We start from the raw sequence: 21,452 nt of genomic DNA on the forward strand, positions 1-21,452 counted from the left end.
ATCCCAGGCTCACATGTAATTATAAGTAATACAGTCATTGAAAATAACTTTGATCTGTTTTTCTCAATGCTTAGGATTGGTCTTGAGACAATGAAACAAAACAGAAAGGGCATTGGATTTGAAATCTGGAGTGCTTTTTGTGGTGGTCCCTGCCTCTGACACTTGCTGTAGCAATGACCTTGAGTAAGTCATTCATTTTTCTGTACCCCAGTTGGCACGCTGTAAACTGTAGGGGTTGTTATGAATCATTGTCTAAGAATGTTATAATGAGGCCCTCAGTCCCAACATTCATGGCAATATTATAATTAATAGGTGACACCCTCTATCTATTTGGATGGGGATGTATCATTCCTTTGATCACTCCAAGCCAGTACAGGTGGTTCCCAGTGGGTCACAGATTGAACAGGCAACTTTCTATTATGAATTAAATAGAACCTTCTTGATTTGAAATTATGGTCCCCAATAAGTCATGTGCATAGGATTCAAAAATTAGCTTTCTACTTATTAATGGGGCAAAACCACCTTGGTTTATAGCAAATTCCTTCATTGGCAGAGCTCAAAAGGTAGAAAGTAAGGTTGTAATTTCTTACCCTTAGGAGAGGTGTTAAGAAATAGTCTTTGATCCTAGTTAAATTCATATGAGACTAGAATCACATGAACTAACTAGAGTGGAAGTAGGAAGCAGAGCTTCAGAAAGATTTCTAGATCATTCCTCCTAACCTTCCTCTTTGTCCTTCTGTTTGACAAAGCAGCAGCAGCATCCTCTTGGGGCTCTGCTTCTGATGTGACTCAGCTCTTTTTCGGTCTGTGCTTTGGGATCCTGAGGGCCTCTCAGAGTCACTGACGTCAGAAATGAATAGGCTGTTGCTCTTTAGGAGAGCAGAGGGAATGATTAGGATCCTCATTTTCCCTCTTTTCTTCTTCTTTCTCTCCTAGAAGTTGGGAAGTCTGCATGGCTCAATGTTCAGGCAGACCCATCTTGGCTTTTAATCTATTGACATCTTCTTTCCATGAATAATTGAGTATAACTTTTTAGAATTAGTTTTAAGGATTCTAATTTCATTATAAAGTACTGATCTTTGAGAAAGTGTGTGTTTCTACTGAGCCAGGACTTCCTCCAATAATTTACTTCATAAGATGTTCATCATTGATCAAATAATTTCATCTAGGGTCCAAGGGGCAATTTCTCATTAAGTATTTCTCTCTCTAGAACAAAATTGTGTATTTATTTTTGTGGGGTTCATTTTCCCAGGAGCTATGTCAAATGATTAGAAGATCCTTAAAATATTGGACCAAAAGATTTGGTGTTTAATGAGTGGTGGAAGATTTGGGGAGTATTTTCCTAAAGTCAGCCCTTCTTTCAGCAGGCTGAACACCTCTATGCTATGGATGATCAGAATAGCCATCCCCCCCCAACTGACTCTATTTCCATTGTTGTCCTTCATTGCCATCATCTATAGGTGCAGTATTTTTTATGACTCTAAATATATTTTTATATGTATACCTATATATGGCGAGACTAGATCTCAGCAGCTGCTAGAAATGTTTGACATTTACACTTGGCTGAAAACTCTGGAAATGTCCTTTTGACCTCTTCACTTAAAAATAGACTAGCATCAAATCCATCACATTCCTGTGGAGATGACCCTGTCTCATATCAGGTTTGATGACTGAGCATTCCAGTATTGTATCACTAATATGCAACTGAGAAGAAAAGCTCAGGAAGCTTAATGTGAAAAATTCTATTTGTTAGAGATACATAAAGAGGAAAGCTGAGGTGTCCCTTACTATGAGAAGTGGCTTAGAGCTAAGAACACGTAGTCTTTTTCTTGAGTTTGTCACATCTTTATATTAATACCTGCTGAAGTTACTTGATGGCTGCTAGAGCTCATTATTCCTTGCTTGCATAAAATGCTTATTCATGCCCACAATCTATTTACTTCAGTAAGTGTGCATTCCACCAAGTGAATTTGGCAATTCACTTCCTTAGATGAAATAGGAAATTATGTGACTTTAAAATATTAATACCTATCAGTAATTAACTCTACATTATGTTCGAATATTACATTTGTAGTTCTACCAAAATATTTCTGTCTTCCTCTCACACCCACATGCACATATACACACAAAAATACTATTTCTTTACCAAACTCTTTGCCAGATATGAGCGTTATATTTGTGCCATTTCAAGTATCAGAAGTACATTCAGTGGCTTTGCTGACATATGGAAATAATGTATATACAAACACACACACATATATATTATACATGTACATATATATAATTCTGCATTAGATGAACTTATGCTCTGTTTAGAAAGAGTAATATGATTCATTTTGTAATTTTGTATGTATAATATCTAATCATTATCCAATATAATAGCTAACTATTATCTAATATTTACTGACATATATAAACACACATACATAAATAAAAACATTATATCTATCAATGTAGCCACCAAATCTACCCCTGATATGTGATCGGAACGTGACATTCATATTAGGCAAATGGTATCAGTATATATTCATGCATGCTTACATGTATATAAGGAGAAATAGTATGTTTTGGTAGATTTATAAATATAATAGCAAAATATATAGTGTAGAAAAGAGAGTCTTACAGATACCAATATTTTGTGTATTCATGGTGGATAGAGAGCTAGCCTTGAAGCCAGGAAGAACTGGGTTCAAGTTCTGTTTCTAAAAAATAATGTATGTATGGCCCTCAGCAAGTACCTTGACATCTCAATGCTCTAAGAACCTCTCTAAGACAATAAAGCCCAGAGAAGATACCAATCTGTATCATTAGAAGGAGCTTCCTCATCAAAAACTTTATTATGTATTTAAAAGTAATAGCAGATTGTTCATAATAAATTTGCAATTTCACATACAATCATCTTTTTTTTTCTATTTTACTGTGTTGTGGAAATGCTTATTTTATTTAAGTTCAGAATAAAAAAAATAAAAATTTGAAAAAGTATATTGTATGAATATATCTTACCTCTCCTACTAAATTGTCAATATGTTGAGATGCTCAGTGAGCTCCTAAGGTCATAATTTTAAAACCTTGTATCTTTTTCACTGTAGGGCCTTGCAAATAGCTTAGTAAATAATAGTTGGTTGAGTGGATTTATAATACAGAAATACCAAGTCTACTCCAATTGTCTAAAATTACACCAAAATGAAGTTCCACACTCTTATTTGCCAGGATCCAGTATACTTAATCCTATGACAAAGTGTTGTTCCTAATAATACTGGTCACAGTAAATGGCTCTATGATTAGCTGTGCAGAGTGTGTAAACTCAAGACAAGTTTGAGAAAAGTATGTCATCCATTACCCTCGTCAATGACTTTTTCATGCAGGGTGTAATTCTAAGGTCACAGTGCTCAAAATAATCCCTTCCTCTAAGATTAAATATAACTTTTAATTGTAGTGCAATTCATACAATATCCCTAATCAGCATCCTCTCTCAGGTTTATAGAATGCACTCAAAACACACAGCTTTAACCTTCATTGATTTCAAGGACTCTGTCATTATCCCATTTTCCAGGGTGAGGTGATTTCTAATTACTGCAAATTCTGGTATTTAATTTTATCTGATAAGCTTGAAACAGAAGGATAAATGGCCTGGCTCATTTCCGAGGACAAAATCATTTGAAAAGACAGATAGAAGCAATACTCAAAAAAATAGCAACTACAGGTAAATGTACACTGTGCAAATCAAAATATCTTTAAAATGAAGTTTACCTACAGTTTGTCTGCTACCCATAAATGAAAAGAAAAGTTGCACTAGATTCTTCTAGTCTCAACTCTATAGTGTTTTGAAAAAAAGGAAGCATTTTAATCATCTGGCTCTCATAGAATATTATTCAACTACGCTAAATTTTATTTTTAATGAGAGTATCATTTAGGGAGCCATTTTCATGACCTCTGGTATAATTGAAATGGAAGCATATTCTATAAGGTAAACAGTTCCAACAATTATTTACGTTGTTCTCTGACAGCACATTCACTTATTTCTTATTTATTTAGAGGGTCATTTTTCTGAAAGAGACCTATGATTTTAGGGATGGGAGAACTCATAGTGAGGGTCCTCTATTTACAAATGCAGATAGATGATTGACTATTCTGGAACTTAGCAAGTTGCTTGGGGGTACTGATTAGCTCAGTGGCAACAAAGCCAGTATATGTCAGAAGTGAGAATCGTACTTACGATTTCTGACTCCAAGACTCCTTCCCCTATACCACACTTTTCCTGCCTCATATATAATTTCAAAAGAAATATGGATTCTCTAGATGAAAATCTTCAATGACTATTTATTTGGCTTTCTGATGGCACATTGACAGTACTTTCTGACTTAGATTCTCATATGGGCTTTTTTATAAGCCTTCATGGAAAAAAAAAGTCCAGAATAGTATATCCTTTGTTTGAAGAAAAAAAAGTAATCGTACTTCACATATCTTGTGAATGGCTGAAATATAATAAACATAGTTTAACCATTTAAGTTTAAACCAGCACAGGGTTAATGAGTCATCTACTCTTTTCAGGATTGTGTTAAAACTACATTAAGTAAAACTACATTCCAACGTTGTCTTCTGCTATATAAAATAGACATAGCACATTAATGGTCTGCTTTGTGTTATGTTACTCTTTAGTCTTTTGAGGGCAAAAAGTGGTTTTCGCTAGCTGCATTGTGCTGTACAGGGCAAGCTAAAAAATCAATAGCAGCAGGTTGATGAAAGTTAAACCCATTTGATCCCCTTACACCACTGCCATTATGCAGGCAGCTAAGCATGATGTATTTAGTTCATGCAGGACTTATTACTCCCAAACCCAGTTTGTCATCAGGGAAAAATTAAAGCAGATGAGAAGCAAATCAACCATTCTGGAGGGGCTGGAAAAGGCTTCCTTCAGACCGGTTTCCTGCTCTTGCACTACTTTGACCCTCTCAATGCCCACAGGAAATAGGCTGCTTCCATCTGCATAAAGGGTTTGGAAAGCTATTGTGACATTATAACTACTGTCTTTTTTTCTTTGTAATTGCAATGGAGGTGGGAGAGAGACAAAAGGTTGGGAACATTATATTAAGGCTATAACTCCATGAGGCTATATCACATAGGCCATATTGACTGAGTTAACTCTTAAGGGAGCTGATTTAACTTTTTTTTCCCAATAAATTAGTTGATCGAGTGGATTTAACAAATCAGCTGATTGCCTTTGAATTATATTAATGCAGTCCCGATTTCATTTGATCTCCCATTCTTTATGTATTATACTACTTAAATTAATAAGTGTCAAATCCAACATTCTATAAATTATGTTTCCAACCAATCTTTTGAGGCTTGATTATTTGAGACTACCTGAACTGATGGGGGCATAGGGGACTAGTTTTCTTTAATTCATGGCTTCATTCAGGAAGTCAGAAGTATTCACACACCTACAATGTCATAGAAATCATTCAAATAGTGTGAATATATGTATGTATACAAAGATACATATGCATGTATGTATACATACATGTATATTCACATACCCACACCCTTTTTTAACCAGCCATATGATTTCATTAGTAGAAAGAGTTCTGAATGAGAAAACCTCTCTCTACCAATGAACACTGGCAATAGCTCAGCAACTTTTAAGTTTGCTGGGGCACTGAGAGTTTAAATTACTTCCTTACAGACAAACGGAGGAGACTTAAAACCTGGTCTCCTTGATGTGGTGGTCAGTTTGCTATGCACTATGCCACACTGGTTCTTTTCACATGATTACAGTTGCTGATTTTCTAGGACAATCTTTATTTAAATATTCTGCCACATTGCCCATAAATCACCAAAAAATGGTCCTAAAATGTCTATTTTCTGGCAGAAAATATAACTCATAATTATATAATGATTTATATGTGTTACCTCATCTGATTCTCACAAAGATGCTGTGAGATAGTTTTTTATTGTCCCCATGAATCTGAAGGAGGATCAGAAAACTTAAATCGTCTGTCCAGTATTACATTGTTAGTACATGCCTGGGGTAGGATTAGTACTCAAGTTAGGAATACCTGACTGCAGGTCTAGCATTTTGTCTACTACCTTCACTGCCTTGCTAGTAACTGAATAAATGATATAAATCAACACTAATGGTAAAAAAAGACATGTCACAAAATATTGGAAGCTACAAAAGATGGAAAATTAAGGTTTGAGCAAAGATCACAATATCTCATGAAAATATAAATATATTAAGCTTTTGTCATGTTTGTATATATCTATGGCTGTCTTTGTTGTCTGGAGTGTAATTTATGCAAAACCATTATGGTGAGGATTGGTGTAGTGTTTCTGGTATTAAAAGCTGTGAATGCTGCAATCTAGATGCTAGTATAAAACCCAAACAATTATGGCGTTAAGCCAGAATTGATGAACAGCATATCTGATTTTTTGGTTTGGGAAATATCACCATCATAGGCATTCTAGGAAAAGATTTAACAAGAGAATTATCTTGACTACAAAGAAAAAAAATTAATATTCTCTCATTTTGATGGAAATAAAGCATCATATTCTATGTTGGAACTAAAATGATGATGATGATGATAAAATAACCAATTTTTATAAAGCACTTACTATGTGCAAGGCACTGTGGTAAGAGAATATTAGAAATATTATCTCATTTGATCCTCACAACAGTCCTGAGAGGTAGATGCTATTATTTCCTCCATTTACAATGAAGAAACTGAGGCAAACATAGGTTGTGACTTGCTGAGAGTCATACAATTAGTATGAGGGTCCAAGGCTATAAGGTCATCCTGACTCCAGGCCCAATATTCTATACACTGTACCACCTAGCTGCCTCTTTGCTCTTACTAACAAAATGCTAAGCATGGGAATTATTTACATATCTTGTAACATATGGCTTAAATATTCTTAGGATACATACACTGAAACTCTAGAATTTCATAATTAGAAAGGACCTATGGCTATCTAGTCTAAATAGGGTTTAAAAAAGAATCAACTCTATAAAACACTAGCATGTAGTCATCAAGCCTTGTATTTGACTTTGGCTTAAACATTAAGAAAAAAAATTTACTGGGCCATCTCCAGTTGTCCTGATATATCTGGCCACTGGACACAAATGACTCTGGAGGAGAAAGTAAGACTGGTGACTTTGCACAGCCCTGCCTCCCTCAAATCGAATTCAATTGCAAGTCATGTCATTATCTTCCCGATGTCATGGTTCTCTTCGAGAATGATGGACAAATCACACACATAAAAGGAAAAAAAAAGGCTAAAAAATGAGCTACCTTATCTGATAAAGGTCTGATATCTAAGATGTATTGGAATGCCAGACACTTCTCCAACAGATTAGTGGACAAAACATTTGAAAAGGCAGATCTGAAAGGAATAGATTAAAGCCATCAAAAGCCACATAACATAAAAAGCTCCCAACCACAAAAAAAACTAGAGAAATGCAAATTAGAACAGAGATATCCTATCACACTCCTAACAGACTAGCAAAAATGATGAAAATGGAAAAAAGTACTTTAGTATCTTATTTTCTTTTATAAGTTTTAAAGTTTTCATCTACATTTTATTTCAGTTATAGCAATTACCTCTGCAATACTTCACAAATATTGATCCATAAAACTATTGAGCTTTTCCAAGTGAATTCAGTCATATTATGTACATTGTTTAAAAACTCAGGCTAACTGTAAGCATTGTAATCCAAGCAACCTGAACTGGTATGCTTTTTTTTTCCATTTTTTTTGCAATGATCAAAATAGCTTGATGTAAACATTTGCAACAATTATATATGAAAAATATACTACAGCAAGATAGAAATAACTATAAACACTAGGAGCAGTTACGTTTTTTTTAATGAATCATCTGATATCAAATGCTACTTAATTCATCTCTTATCTCCTTCCATTTTCCTCACCTACTAAACAATGGAGCACATTGCAAATTTCTAAGTCATTTAGATATATGCTTTTCTAGAGTAGATACCTATCTACAACTTTTTACTTCTGTGGCTTCAGGATATCTACCATTGAAAGACCTTGTAAATCAGTTTTTCTTTTTCTCTTGTCTCAGAAAAAAAAAGTTTAATAGTCTATTTAATCTATTAGAATATTTCCCCCTTACAACATTTCTTCTTGGTTTATCTCCCATGCCAAAAGAAACTTGGGAGGATAAACACAATATTTTCTGTGATACTGAATTTATCATTAAAATGTTTATTTTATGCATTTATTTCTTTAAATCTTGTCCTATTTATATATATGTATATATATATATATATATATATATATATATATATACACACATATATGATCAACTATGTTCAGCTGTTTTAATAATGAACCCATTTTTGTGATGTTACATAGAAAAATCTATGGTTAAGTAATCTGAATTTCAGATCCTAAATAGCTCCACTGTATGTTAAATTTGCACCAATAGTCTTTCAAGCCATTGACAGAATGATCCTATTTTATTCAACTGAATGCATAACTTCAGTTTTCCATTATTCCAACACCACCGATGTGTAGGGGAGAAAAGTGAAATATTCTTTATCAAATATTCCTGCTTGGGGGCAGCTAGATCTAGCAAAAAAGGAGCATTGGGCTTGGAATCAGGAAGACTCATCCTCCTGAGTTCAAATACGGCCTTAGAAACTTGCTAGCTGTATGAGCCTGGGCAAGGCACTTAACCCTGTTCCTCTCAGTTCCTCGTCTGTAAAATGAGCTGGAGAAGGAATGACAAACCACTTCAGTATCTTGTCCAAGAAAACCCCAAATGAGGTCATGAGGAGTTGGACACAATTGAAACAACTGAACAACAACCATTGTTAGTAAAAACAAAACAAAACAAACAAACAAAAGCCCCCCAAAAAAACCCCAAACTACTTTATTTTTGTTTTAAATTTCCTGTATTAAAAATATTGCTTTGTGATTAAAATCCAAATGAATATTAATTAAAATAAAGAAATAATAGTATATCGATAGCTAGCATTTACACAGTGCTTTAAGATTGCAAAACTCAGCACAAATTACTTTCACTTCCTTGATACTAATAGAGAGGAAATAAGATCTCTGAACTTAGCTGGCCTTGTCCTCGGTTTACCAACTTTATAAATAAAAAATCTGTCCTTGGTTCCTTAGTTGAGAAATGCAATTCCTTATCTTGCATCTAAACTGGAACCTTTTTCAGTATGGTGGGGCCTATTGAGTTTGCGCTCTTACCGGACAGCTTTTAAGAACTCAGTGTCTATGCCCAAAGGGCTCTAAAACTGTGCATACCCTTTGACTCAGCAATACCACTTCCAGGTCTATATCCCAAAGAGAGCACAAAAATGGAAAAAAGATCCACATGTGTAAAATATTTATAGCAGCTCTTTTTGTGGTGGCCAAGAAATGGAAATTGAAGGGATATCCATCAATTGGGGAATGGCTGAACAAGTTGTGGTGTATAAATGTAATGGAATACTATTGTTCCATAAGAAATGATGAGCAGATGAACTTCAGAAAAACCTGGAAAGACTTACATGAATGGATGCTGAATGAAGTGAACAGAACCAGAAAGACATTGTACACAGTAACAGAAACATTGTGTGACAGCCAACGTTACTAGACTTAGCTCTTCTCAGCAATGCAAAGATCTAAAATAATTCTGAAAGACTCATGGTGGAAAATGCTATCCATATCCAGAGAAGGAACTATAGAGTCTGAATGCAGATAGAAGCATTCTCTCTCTCTCTCTCTCTCTCTCTCTCTCTCTCTCTCTCTCTCTCTCTCTCTCTCTCTCTCTTTCTCTCCCTCTCAGTTTCTTCTTTCTCATAGTTTTTTCCTTCAGTTCTAATTCTTCTTTACAACATGACTAATGTAGAAATATGTTTAATATGAATGTATATGTATAATCTATATCAAATTGCATGCCCTCTTGGGAAGGGAAGAGGAGAAGGAAGGGCAGAAAATTTAGAACTCAAAATCTTATAGAAGTGAATGTTAAAAACTTAAAATAAATAAATAAAATACATTTAATAAAATAAAATAATAATTAAAAAAAGAACTCAGTGTCAAATGCACAGAACAAAGAAAAATCAGAGTAAAGTTTTAATGGAGAAAGACAAGCCAACAGTAACAAGCAGCACAGCACATGGCCTAAGAATTTCTTTAATTCTTCTCACAATTTATTATGCCATTTCATTTCTTCTGTGAAAATAATGTACTTCTGTCTTTTAAAAAGAAAATAATGGATAATCATCTTGTCACTTTTTCTTGTATATATCTCTCTCTATATATATATGTATGTATATATATATATATATATTCCTTTTCTTCTTCTTCTTCCTCTTTTTTCTTTTTTAGATAATTTCTCGAGTTCTTACCTTTACTTTCTTAGTTATGATTTTAGATAGCTTAAATGATGCTAAGCTAATTTTTCATTTATCTGTGAAGAATTATAGTTGAAAAAGATAAGATGTATACCATATCTTGAATATCCCACTATGAACAACAAGGGCAACTTTAGTATACTTTTTTTTTGTTTGTTTGTATGATTTCACTTTTAATTAAGATGAAAATTCTAAGTACTATTTTTAAATGGATTTCTGTCATTTCCTTTTGTTTAGAGAGATAATATGGTATAGTGGATAACACTGTCTTTGAAGCCAGGGATACCTAGGTTCAAGGCCTGCCTCTGAGATATATCTATATTTACTATCTATCTATTTATCATCTACCTACCTGTCTGTGTATATACTAGTTATATGGCTGAGAAAAGTCATTTAAACTCTCTCTGTTCTAGGAAAGTCTCCAGGACTCAAAGGTACAGCAAAGATGGTGACTTGCATTGGTAGAGGTAAGTGCCTCTCCTAGAAGTTGCCTATGCCAATTAAATCAAAGACACAGTCCCTATCTCTGGTGTTAGAAATAGAGTTCTCAAATGAGTTAACTCTACTAAAAACAATTAAGGAGTTAGGGCTAGTCTTTGGTACCTCCTTGTTTTACTGTAACTAGCTCATTCTCACTTTCGGCAACCTATTTATCTCCTTTCAGTTGTCTGATGCCCTCATCTGGCTTTCCAATGCTTTTATTTCATTGTCTTTCCCACCATGTACTAACATTTTCCAGATTTATAATACATAGAAATTAATATTATATGATATGATGTGATATGATATGATCTAATGTATTTGGATGCTATAACTTGAGAAGGGGATGGGGAATCTTAGAGAAAATATAGTTAAACTTTCTAATTTTACAACTGAAGGAAATTGGGCTAGAAAAGTAAACTAACTTGCTAAGGGTCATAGATAATTATTGATAATTGGATTTTTGATTCTCAGGTCAGCTCTTTCTTTCTCTCTGTCTTTCTGTCTCTGTCTCTGTCTCTCTGTCTCTGTCTGTCTGTTACACATACACACACACAGGCACGCACACACCCCTATTCCTTCAGGTCACTTTTTTTTTCTGTTTCCTCCACTAGTCCACTAAAATGGGTAACCATTTGGTTCCATTATCTTGAGGATATTTATAGATAATGCTTCACACAAAGGAATGAAAGCTGCCTAAGGTGCTGCACCAAATCATGGGAAACATTTTTACTCTGACCCACTGTATTTTACTTTTTATTTTTTAATTTTCATTTTCTCTCTTGATGGGTTTCTAAGGTTGAAATTATCTGGATAATTTAGACCAGATCTCTTACTTTTGATAGAATTATTGGGTGGAAAGAGGAAATAGTAGAGATTTATGCTGAATCAGGCAGACTGTTCGAATAAAACAACAACAAAAAAAGAGGTTCCCAAAGTGGGTGATACTGCCTCCTGGGGAACTCTGGAACAATACAGTGGTGTGGCAATAGTGTGTGTGTATGTGTGTGTGCGTGTGTGTGTATGAGTATTTTTTTTAAAAGGTAAGGTAGGCCAAATACACTTGGGAACCTCTGATTTAAACTGAAAATAAACATACTTTCATTTCCTTTTATGCCATATAAACTTAGCATATGGGGAGGTTCAACATCTTCATAGAATGTGTCCTGGGAGGAAATGATTTATCCAAGGTCACACACAGTAAGTAAGTGAGGTTGGATTTGAATTCAGTTTTTCCTTACTCCAGGTCCAGAACTCTATCCACTGTCCCTTTCAGCTACTAGTTAGGTGAACAATGACATTCTATTTATTCAGAGACCAAATAAATAGAAATTTGAAATGACAGAATTTTATATTTGGAGGAGAATTCAAGAATCATTTACTTCAATCCTCATTTTATGGATGACAGAACTGAAGACCAGAGAAGTTAAATTACTTGTCCAAGGACTTGCAGCAGACAGGAGACCACAAGTCTACTCTCCATACTCTCAGGGTAGCGTCCTTTCCACTAGATTATGCCAGAATCTCTCCCCAGAACACACTCTATCAATCCTTCCTTAAGCCTGATCTGGTTCATAATGTCATTGAAAATAGACACCATACCTCCTTCAAGTGCAGCCACAGAAATCTCTACATTAAGGAGTGCTTCTCTCTATAAAGTAGTACTTCAATTTTCAAGTTAAAAACATAATTAGTGATACTTAACATTGTGGTGAATAATTGATAATAACTGAGGAAACCATCTGAGCTATATGATTTATTAGCAAAACTGTCTAAATAATTAGCCAATAGACTTCCTAGTCAATCCAAAGACCTTGAATACAGAATGAGGTAGATTTTTATGTACTAAAAACATTTACTGAACTGAGATCAATTAGTTAAAGAAATCAGAATACAAGACAGGATATAGAATTAAGTAATGTGATTTCTAATAGTAGGAAAGATTAGGGGTTTTCCAAGTTGGGAGGGAGGAAGAGTGGGTTTGGTAACTTTGGAAGGGGATGTGTATGTTTCGAGGTCTTTCTTTTTGCAGAATTGAGAGATGCTGATTAATTGCCTCTACCTGCATTTATGAAACAATAGATAGCTTATACCATCTAGTTTTCTTAGGATGCTTTGCAAAAAAAAAAAAACAAACAAACAGAAAAAGAAAAAGAAAAACAAAACAAAACAAAAACAAAAAAGAAAAAAAGAAAAAATATGGAGAATGCATGTGATAGCATAATACGGAGTAAGTATTCTTGAGATAGAATCTAATTGGTTCTCTTGAATCCTACATCAAACCAATTTCATTTTGTAACTATTTTTTTCTCTCATACACACACACACACACACACACACACACACACACACACACCTTTCTGTGATACTCATCAATGATGTAGCATGAGAACTTTCTACCTGCATATGCCCAGCATCATAAGGCCATCTGTAAAGTTAACATGCAAAAACAAATATACAGGCAGGATGGAGGAAGTTCTACCATGAGATTCCCTTCAAGTTCTAGACCCAGTTTGCTTAAGATAATTGTGTACTCTCATATCTAAAGAGACAATGAGGGAATCATACTTCAAACACCTTTGAATTATTATTTTAATTTCTCCTATATGAGTTGGTAGAATTGGTCTGTTAGAGTCTTTTACTGCTTAGTAAAAAAAAATTGCATACGATCTATGCCTTACACGTACAGACTTTCTCAGGTTAAGAGTCAAAATTTGAAACCAAAGCTCTGCATCTTACTTATTCCATATATCCTTTACTCCAGGGAATGACAATTTTCAGGTAACAGGTTGTTTTAAGTCTTCCCAAATTCATAGTGTGGTCAAATAGTTTTGGTTCAAACTTACCCCATATCATGGAAAGGTATATCGTTCTTCTTACTCTTAAAGTATGTCTCATAATAACATGAAAACAAAACAAAACAAAGTTTTGATTGTTAGTTTTTTTGTTTTATGGACTTGAGATTAAATAGGACTGGGATATTTATACTAGTCCTGTGATTCTAATGGTGACAGAGACTCCAGAATAAGGAAACTTCTGCTAAGGCAAGCCTGCATCTTCTCTGCAATATTATGCTGAAATGATTAATGGCAATGACTACGTCTATGGTTTCCCTGATATATGGAACTCTTGCATGAGGAAAGACCTTCTATCAATATGTATATTGGTGCATTAACAATATGTATTATCTGAAAGAGTTGCCTAAAACACTAAAGCATTAAGTGACTTGGCCAGGGTCACATGGCCAGTATAACTTTGAGAGGAACTTTCTATCAACTATGCTTTAACTCATGTTTGTAATGATGAGCTGATACCCAATGGGATTCCAGTGTGCCTTCTGAATTATCAAAAAAAATCTAAATCACCTTTACCATCATTTTAGTATTCAAGTATATTTTATTGTATTATAGTTTTTGAAGAAAGTCAGCATGGCATAATAGATAGAAGCTGGCTGAGGGACCAGAAAGACCTGAAAAAGTCTTACTCTCAATACATGTTGTCATATGTGACAAAGTCATAATCTCACAGTGGTCTGGAAAACGTCCTAAGACTATCATTTTCAGAAAAAGTGCCAGCCTGCATCAACAAGGTGGGGTTTAATCTTTTAGGAGTTCCTGTATCAATGAAATCACAGACCCAGAACCTATTCTTATACTTTTGGAAAACTAATAATCAATCAATAAACATTTTTAATTGGCTACTATTTGCCAGGCACTGTCTGGCAAATACATTTACATGGAATGATGCCTCTAAGTTAACAAGAATATTTAATTAACTACAGCACCTCATTTTGCATAAACATAAGTGTGTGGTCCAAGTTTTCAGAGTGAGACAAAGAAGTAGTATGAAGTATTTTTTTTTTCATATTTGCACATATCAGAAATGCAGGATCTTGCTTACGGAATCAAATTGGTGATAGTGACACCATTACTTAATTCATCTTTCAAAATTTTACTTTTAATTCTGACATTAGATTTTGATTATTAATTTTAAGTAATCTAACTTTTCTGATTTTGACACTACCCTAACAACTCTGAGAAACTGGATTTACCATGTGAAAATTCAGTGAAGAAATCTAACAGCCAGAATGACAAAAGCATATTGAAAAATCGATTATTCCAGAACCCAGCTTTTAAAATCCCAGTTATGCAAATACAACCAGTATAATTAAATATTTTAATTAATTTTTTTTTGTATACGAGATTTCATGGCTTCCTAGACCAAAAGGGTGAAAATGCAATTAGTATAGCTTAATTTCCATGAAAATATCATTTTCCTTTCTGGATGAAATGGCAGCCTCAAAACTCCCCACTTATACTCTTCCCCCTTACCCGCCTCCTCCCCCCAAAAAATCTCATACAAACCAGAAGTACTGATGCTAGAATGAAGTCATATTGAAATGGAATGATACATCCCAAATTGAAAACTACCTGTGGTGCTCAGGTGGAAAATTTTCTACCCATTAAAGATGCTCAGTGTAAAATTATCAAAGCCTCTTTGCTCCTCAATCAAGGAATGTAAGACTAAGATATGTTTTATTTTAAATTAGCCTGTGTTCTCTCAGATTATATTAGTCTTTTTTGGCTACTGTCTAGCTTTAAAATAAAAATTATCACCCAACAAATAAGCTAGGCTGATATGACATAAACGATTTTAAAAATAAAAAGTGGCTTGAGACTTCACCTCTTATAAACTCCAAGGCTACTGAAATACGAACATTTTAGAGTAAGTTCTGTTTGACAAATTGTACAAGGTAAGTGTAATACTCAAAGAAGGTGACAGCAGTATGAACTCAGCCTCATCATATAAAAGCATAACTACTTTTCATTGGCATTTCACATAAGGGAATGCTCATGGGAGTCGTGTGTTCTTAAAAAAAATGGTTATTATGTACTAAGTTTTTGTGACAAAGCCACAACGAACACTGTGCTAATGAGGTTTCGACCCAGGGTGTCCACGTGAAGTAAGGGCATTTTCTCAAGGAAGGGATCAAGCCCTTCCTTAGTCACCTGCTGTAATCTTACTTCGCCTCATAGCTCATCGCTTCAGAGTTTCTGAAGGAATGACTTAACCTACTCCAAACACTACCCCAGCAGTGTTTGGATGGTCATACGGGCTGCTGTTTTTACCCCACTCTTCTGCTACCTTGTAAGATCATATGATCAAAGACGAAAAGTAGAGGGGTCCCTGATGGGGCATCAGCTTCAACTCATCATTTTGCAGAAGAGGGCCGGAGTTCCAAAGAGATCACACAGTAGTTAGAAGAGCCAGGACTTCAATTCAGTGGAAGAATAAACCCTGACTCTGAAGTCAAAGGATTGGGATTCAAATCCTACCTCAGGCTCTAAATCTCTGTTGGACTTTGAGCAAGTCACTTAACCTTAATGGGCCTCAGTTTCTTTATCTGTAGAATGAGGGGACTGGACCAGATGCACTGTCAGATTCCTTCCAGCTCCAGCTGCATTATCAGCTGAAGCTCTCTGACTCCTTATTCAGCATTCTTTGCTTTGCTCCTAGTTACTGGCTTGATTTGTGGACACCTTGCCATTGTTTGTTTGTTTGTTTTTAATCTCCTTGAAAGGGTGTGCAATAGTTTTCTTTTAGAGGAAAATATGACTAGTTTTATTTTGACAATGTTTTGAGAATTTACAATAGCCCTTGAAATAACCACAGAAGACTTAGGTTAGAACAATGAGATGCATAATCAGTGAGCTGTAGAATTTAATAGCATTTGAACATCATGGAATTTCACAGCTGGAAGGGACATTTAGAGACCTTAAAGCCCACTCTTCTTAATTTGCAAATGAAGAGACTCAGGTTCAGAAGTTAAATGACTTGCTTAAAATCAAATAGCTCCTAATTGTCAGGTCTAGGCCCAGGACTCAAACCAGGTCCTGAGAATCTCTTCTCTTGTCACTAAACTACTGTACCTCTGTTTAGGTATCTCAACTACAGGTGCCCTGCTATTTTGTGTACGCTGTCTTCTTTTGCTTTCTTTTGTTTATGCCTTCAGATAAGAAACATTGTTGTGACTGGAAAATGAATTTGTCAGGTCAATTTATATGCAAACAGCATTTTCCTAGCTTCCAGATGCTAAATAATTCTTACACTATTGAACAAATGATTGTGCATTTTTCTCATCTCAGGATGTAAGACCAATATTGTTAATCTTTAATCATGCCCATAGGTAATACATCAAAGAAATCACCTTCTGTAATGATGATGATAGAAATTAACTATTTTGTAATCCAATAATGTCTTTCATTAAACTATTTCAAGAACTTTCTAGGTGCTATTATTATATTTACCAGTTTTATTTTGTAGTAATTCTGTACTTTTGGATCTTGAACATATTTATATATATGCATGTATATATTTATAAATATGCATGATTTTCAGAGGTGGTACCAACCTGCATTAGGAGTTTTTAGACCTTAGCATCTTTTATACCAATTCAATCAAACTATGTTTTCTTTCTTTCTTTCTTTCTTTCTTTCTTTCTTTCTTTCTTTCTTTCTTTCTTTCTTTCTTTCTTTCTTCTTTCTTTCTCTCTCTCTCTCTCTCTCTCTCTCTCTCTCTCTTTCTTTCTTTCCTTCCTTGCTTTCTCTTCCCACCACTTTTCCCTCCCTCCCTCCCTTCCTTCCTTCCTTCCTTCCTTCCTTCCTTCCTTCCTTCCTTCCTTCCTTTCAAATAAAACATACACACACATTGATATAGCTATATAACTATGTTTGGTTATATATAGCATATATAGTCACATCTACATGATATGTTATTTATATATAATATATGTAATAATATATAGAATCATATGTAGTAACCTATAAAGATTAATTTATTGCAATGAAATATAGATAGCAATACATTACATGTGTGTATACATGTACACACATACTATGTATATATATATGTGTGTGTATATATGTACACATGTATATGTATGTCTATACATGTATATGTGTATATATGATGAGGTAGAAGAGAGTGCTTGAGAGAGCAAGCAGGGTGTGACCAGTGATCAAAGAAGATTGTGCATTGAAGTGCCTACCATGGACTTATCTACATGCTTTCACAAAGCACCCTCAATTCTAGAACAACTCTTCTCCCCTTTCCCGTTCTCTTTGCTTATCACTTCCAGTCTACCTGATGTCCCAGGCATTTTGGAGCCACGCTTGCTCCTCCCATTCTCTTGTCCCCTTCCCCTCATTCCATAAAACTGTATTTAAACCATACCTTTGACCTGGCTAACCTCCTTTGCCTCCTATGGGAAGCATGGGCCACTCTGTTCCCTTAGGGGAGCAGGACCTGTGGCCTATGCTCTGCCTTCTATATGGTGTAGAGCCCACTGGGGCTCTGCCTCACCAGGAGCAGGTCTGCTTGGGTGCATCACCCCAATAAATGCTTTCTTTAACTTGGGGACTGTCCAAGTGACTTATTTCAGGACACTAGGATCTGCACATCTATTCCCCATCATTTCAGATAGTGCCCTGGCATTCTTGGGGTCCACCCTGAACTCATCATCAATGACTACAGAGAAGTTATAAGTGAATTCTTTCACAGTTGATCCACTCTCCTAACTCTGACCTTAACACACCACACCACACACACACACACACACACACACACACACAGAGTTACGTGCAGTAGTATATTTTCCTCCACAAGATATATGTATTATGTCCTTTTTCACCTCCCAGTTTCCTCAAGATATAGCTCAAGCACACCTTCTATCCAAAGTCTTTCCCAATCTCCACCCCTCAACAGTTCATTCTCTCCCATACTGGCTTGTACTACTTATTCTACATTGCTTTTACCTGTATCTACTTCTATATGTACATGTTTTCTCCTCTAATGCAATATAATTTCCTTGAGTAAGGAATAGTCGCATTTTTTTGTCTTTGTATCCCAAGCACCCAATACAATGCTCAGCACATAAAGGGTGCTTAATAAATGTTTGTAGATGGTTTGATGTTTGCAGTCTTTCAATATGGAATTTGCTATGAAACAACAATTCAATTCAACAAACCTTAACTTTTTTCGGTCTCAGTTTTCTCCTCTGTAAAATCAAGATAATAATAACACCTGCCTCCTAGGCTTATTGTATACGTCAAATAATATTTGTATATGTAAAGTGCCTTGAAAACTTTAAAGAAAGCTTATTATTAGTAGTATTAATGTTAGTATTGTTATTTGCCTGTGCTGAGCCAGACACCGTGGCAAGGGTGTTGGGGTTACAAAGTCAAAAATTAAGAGAGCTCTTACCCTTTTTTAGCTAATGTTCTAGTTATCTATTTCTAATATTTTATATTCAACTCCATTAAGATGTTTCCTTGGACCAAGTAGGATTTTATAAATAAAGCTGGCAGTCATCTGGTAATAGTACTCATTAGATAGATAAGTAGATAGATAGATAGATAGATAGAGTTCTAGTTTCCAGCTTTTAGCAAAGCATCATTTTCATTACATTACCTTTCAATCAATTTTTTCTTTACTTATCAAAATTATCAGTAGTTTTACAAGTGATCATCAAAATATTTTTGTTTAACTTAATTTTTTCACTGACTTCATATTGCTGTATGCCACAATAGAATATCTGCAATACTATATAATAATCTTCAATGATAATCTTCTTATTTTCATAACTGCCATAGTGTTTATCACATTTAAAAAAACCCAACGCATCCACCTAAATAATTGTCCCTTTTTTGACAGATATTTCAACTCCAAAATCAAAGGAATATTTTTTTACTGAAACTTAAATACATAGTAAGAAAAGAAAAACATATTATAAACTTAAATAGAAAATAAGAAAAGGAAAAAACATGTCTTGTGCACAGCAGAATGCAAGAGAGAATTCAAAATACAGTGTAATAAATTTTCATTTCAAGAAAGCCAATTAATAAATACTATGTGTTTGTTGAGAGCTGTCCATCTTTTCTTTGCTTCCTTGTTAGTTCTCTGCTGTGTACTTATTACTCTATTTTTCCCCTTTCCTCCCTCCCCAGACTATAATTAAGTGCAGATTTATTTAATGTATAGATATAGATATATAGATACATACATACATATATACACATGCATGCATGCATACATATGTACGTACATACATATATAGATATATACTTTCCTTAACCAATTTTAATTCTGATCTTTGTTTTTATGTTTGTGTATCTCTCATTTCCTATCCCTTTTAACTCCTCCACTTTACCTCTACCAGACACCTTGCCCTCCTATTACTTAACCTACCCCACCCTCCAAGAATCTCCCTTATCCTCCCACTCTCATAAATCCAAATAGCCTTCTATACCCTCCTTTGACCTATTCCCTCACCCTCCCCTCTAGATATCCCTCCCTTATCCTCTCCCCCTTCCTTACCCCCTTAGCATTTTATTTCTTTCTGCATTTAGAAGACATTTATCCTCTTCTAGACATATATATATTGTTCCCTCTTGAACCCATCCCAATGAAAGTAGGTTTCCAGAACTAATAGCCCCTCATCTAATTCTTCTGCATCAGTTCTTCCTCTCACACCTCATTTGTATAAAATAATTACTCTTTTTAGCCATTCATAAATGATTTTACTTTTTAAAGTCATATCATACTCAGGTTTACTCCAATCTTTCTTATGAACTACCCAATTACTAGTAACAAGTTTAGACATACATTTTACATTTTACATACATAAAAGGTAAACAGCCTGTCCTTATTGAATCCCTTGCAATTAGTCTTCGGTATGTATCTTATATTTATCCTGACTTTTGTACATCAAATCTTCTATTAAGTTCAGATTTTTTTTAAACAAAGTCCTGAAAGTCTGACCATTCGGTAAATGTCCATTTTTTTTTTCATTCAGGTTTATGTTTGCTTTACTGGGTATGATATTTTGGCCAGAACCTCAGTTCTTTTGGCCTTCGATACGTAGTGTCCCAAGACCTGTTTTTTTTTTTTAATTTTTTTCCTTAAGTATAAAAATGACCTATGTTAGGAGAAAACAAGAAAAAGGGTTTCGCAGCTGCCTGGCTATTCCCAACAGTAGAAGCAGCAGATGTGCAGGAAAAGAGGCTGCTGGCCTTTGTCAGATAAGTGGCAGCTTCAACTGTGAAATTATCCTCTGCCCTAGAGATAAATCTTTGTGTTATAAAGATGAGGATTGTGGATAGCAAACAAGTTCACTTATTGCCTTTTGAAATTGGAATAGGAATTGAAACTATGATTTCCACGGGTATAAGAACTCCAACGTGAGGTGAGGAAATTCCCTGTACCCATGTAATTGTGTACCTTCTTTGCAATATGCTTAGGTAATTCTCTAGAGCACTGAGAAGTTAAGTGACTTACCTAGGATCACATGTCCAGCATCTGTCTGGGCCTGCATTTAAACCCAAGTCCTCCTTGCTTTGAGGTCAATTCTCTCTCCGTCATACCACGCTGCATTTCTTTGAGAGTTAGAAGAAAAGGAAAATGTGTTGGATATTCTTTTTTCCTTAGGAAAAGATCTCTTTGAAAAAAATGTCAACAAGAATATTGCCAGAGTTGAACTTTCCCCATGATACATGGTGAAAACAACAGAGTAAGAATGATTTATTTAATACATGTC

The 21,452-nt window shown here is 34.9% G+C and overlaps 1 long non-coding RNA gene across 1 annotated transcript in view; it reads right to left on the bottom strand.

The window, feature by feature from the left end:
• Positions 1–21,452, bottom strand: part of LOC144455240 (uncharacterized) — a 67,484-nt gene that overhangs the window by 21,381 nt on the left and 24,651 nt on the right. Inside the window, exon 2 of the long non-coding RNA XR_013483958.1 lies at positions 21,194–21,291. This is a non-coding gene — a long non-coding RNA (uncharacterized LOC144455240). The remainder of the gene's footprint in view (positions 1–21,193; positions 21,292–21,452) is intronic.

This window comes from Phascolarctos cinereus, unplaced genomic scaffold (assembly GCF_003287225.1).
Source record: "Phascolarctos cinereus isolate Bilbo 61053 unplaced genomic scaffold, phaCin_HiC Scaffold_9;HRSCAF=440, whole genome shotgun sequence".
NCBI classification, from domain to species: Eukaryota; Metazoa; Chordata; class Mammalia; order Diprotodontia; family Phascolarctidae; genus Phascolarctos; species Phascolarctos cinereus.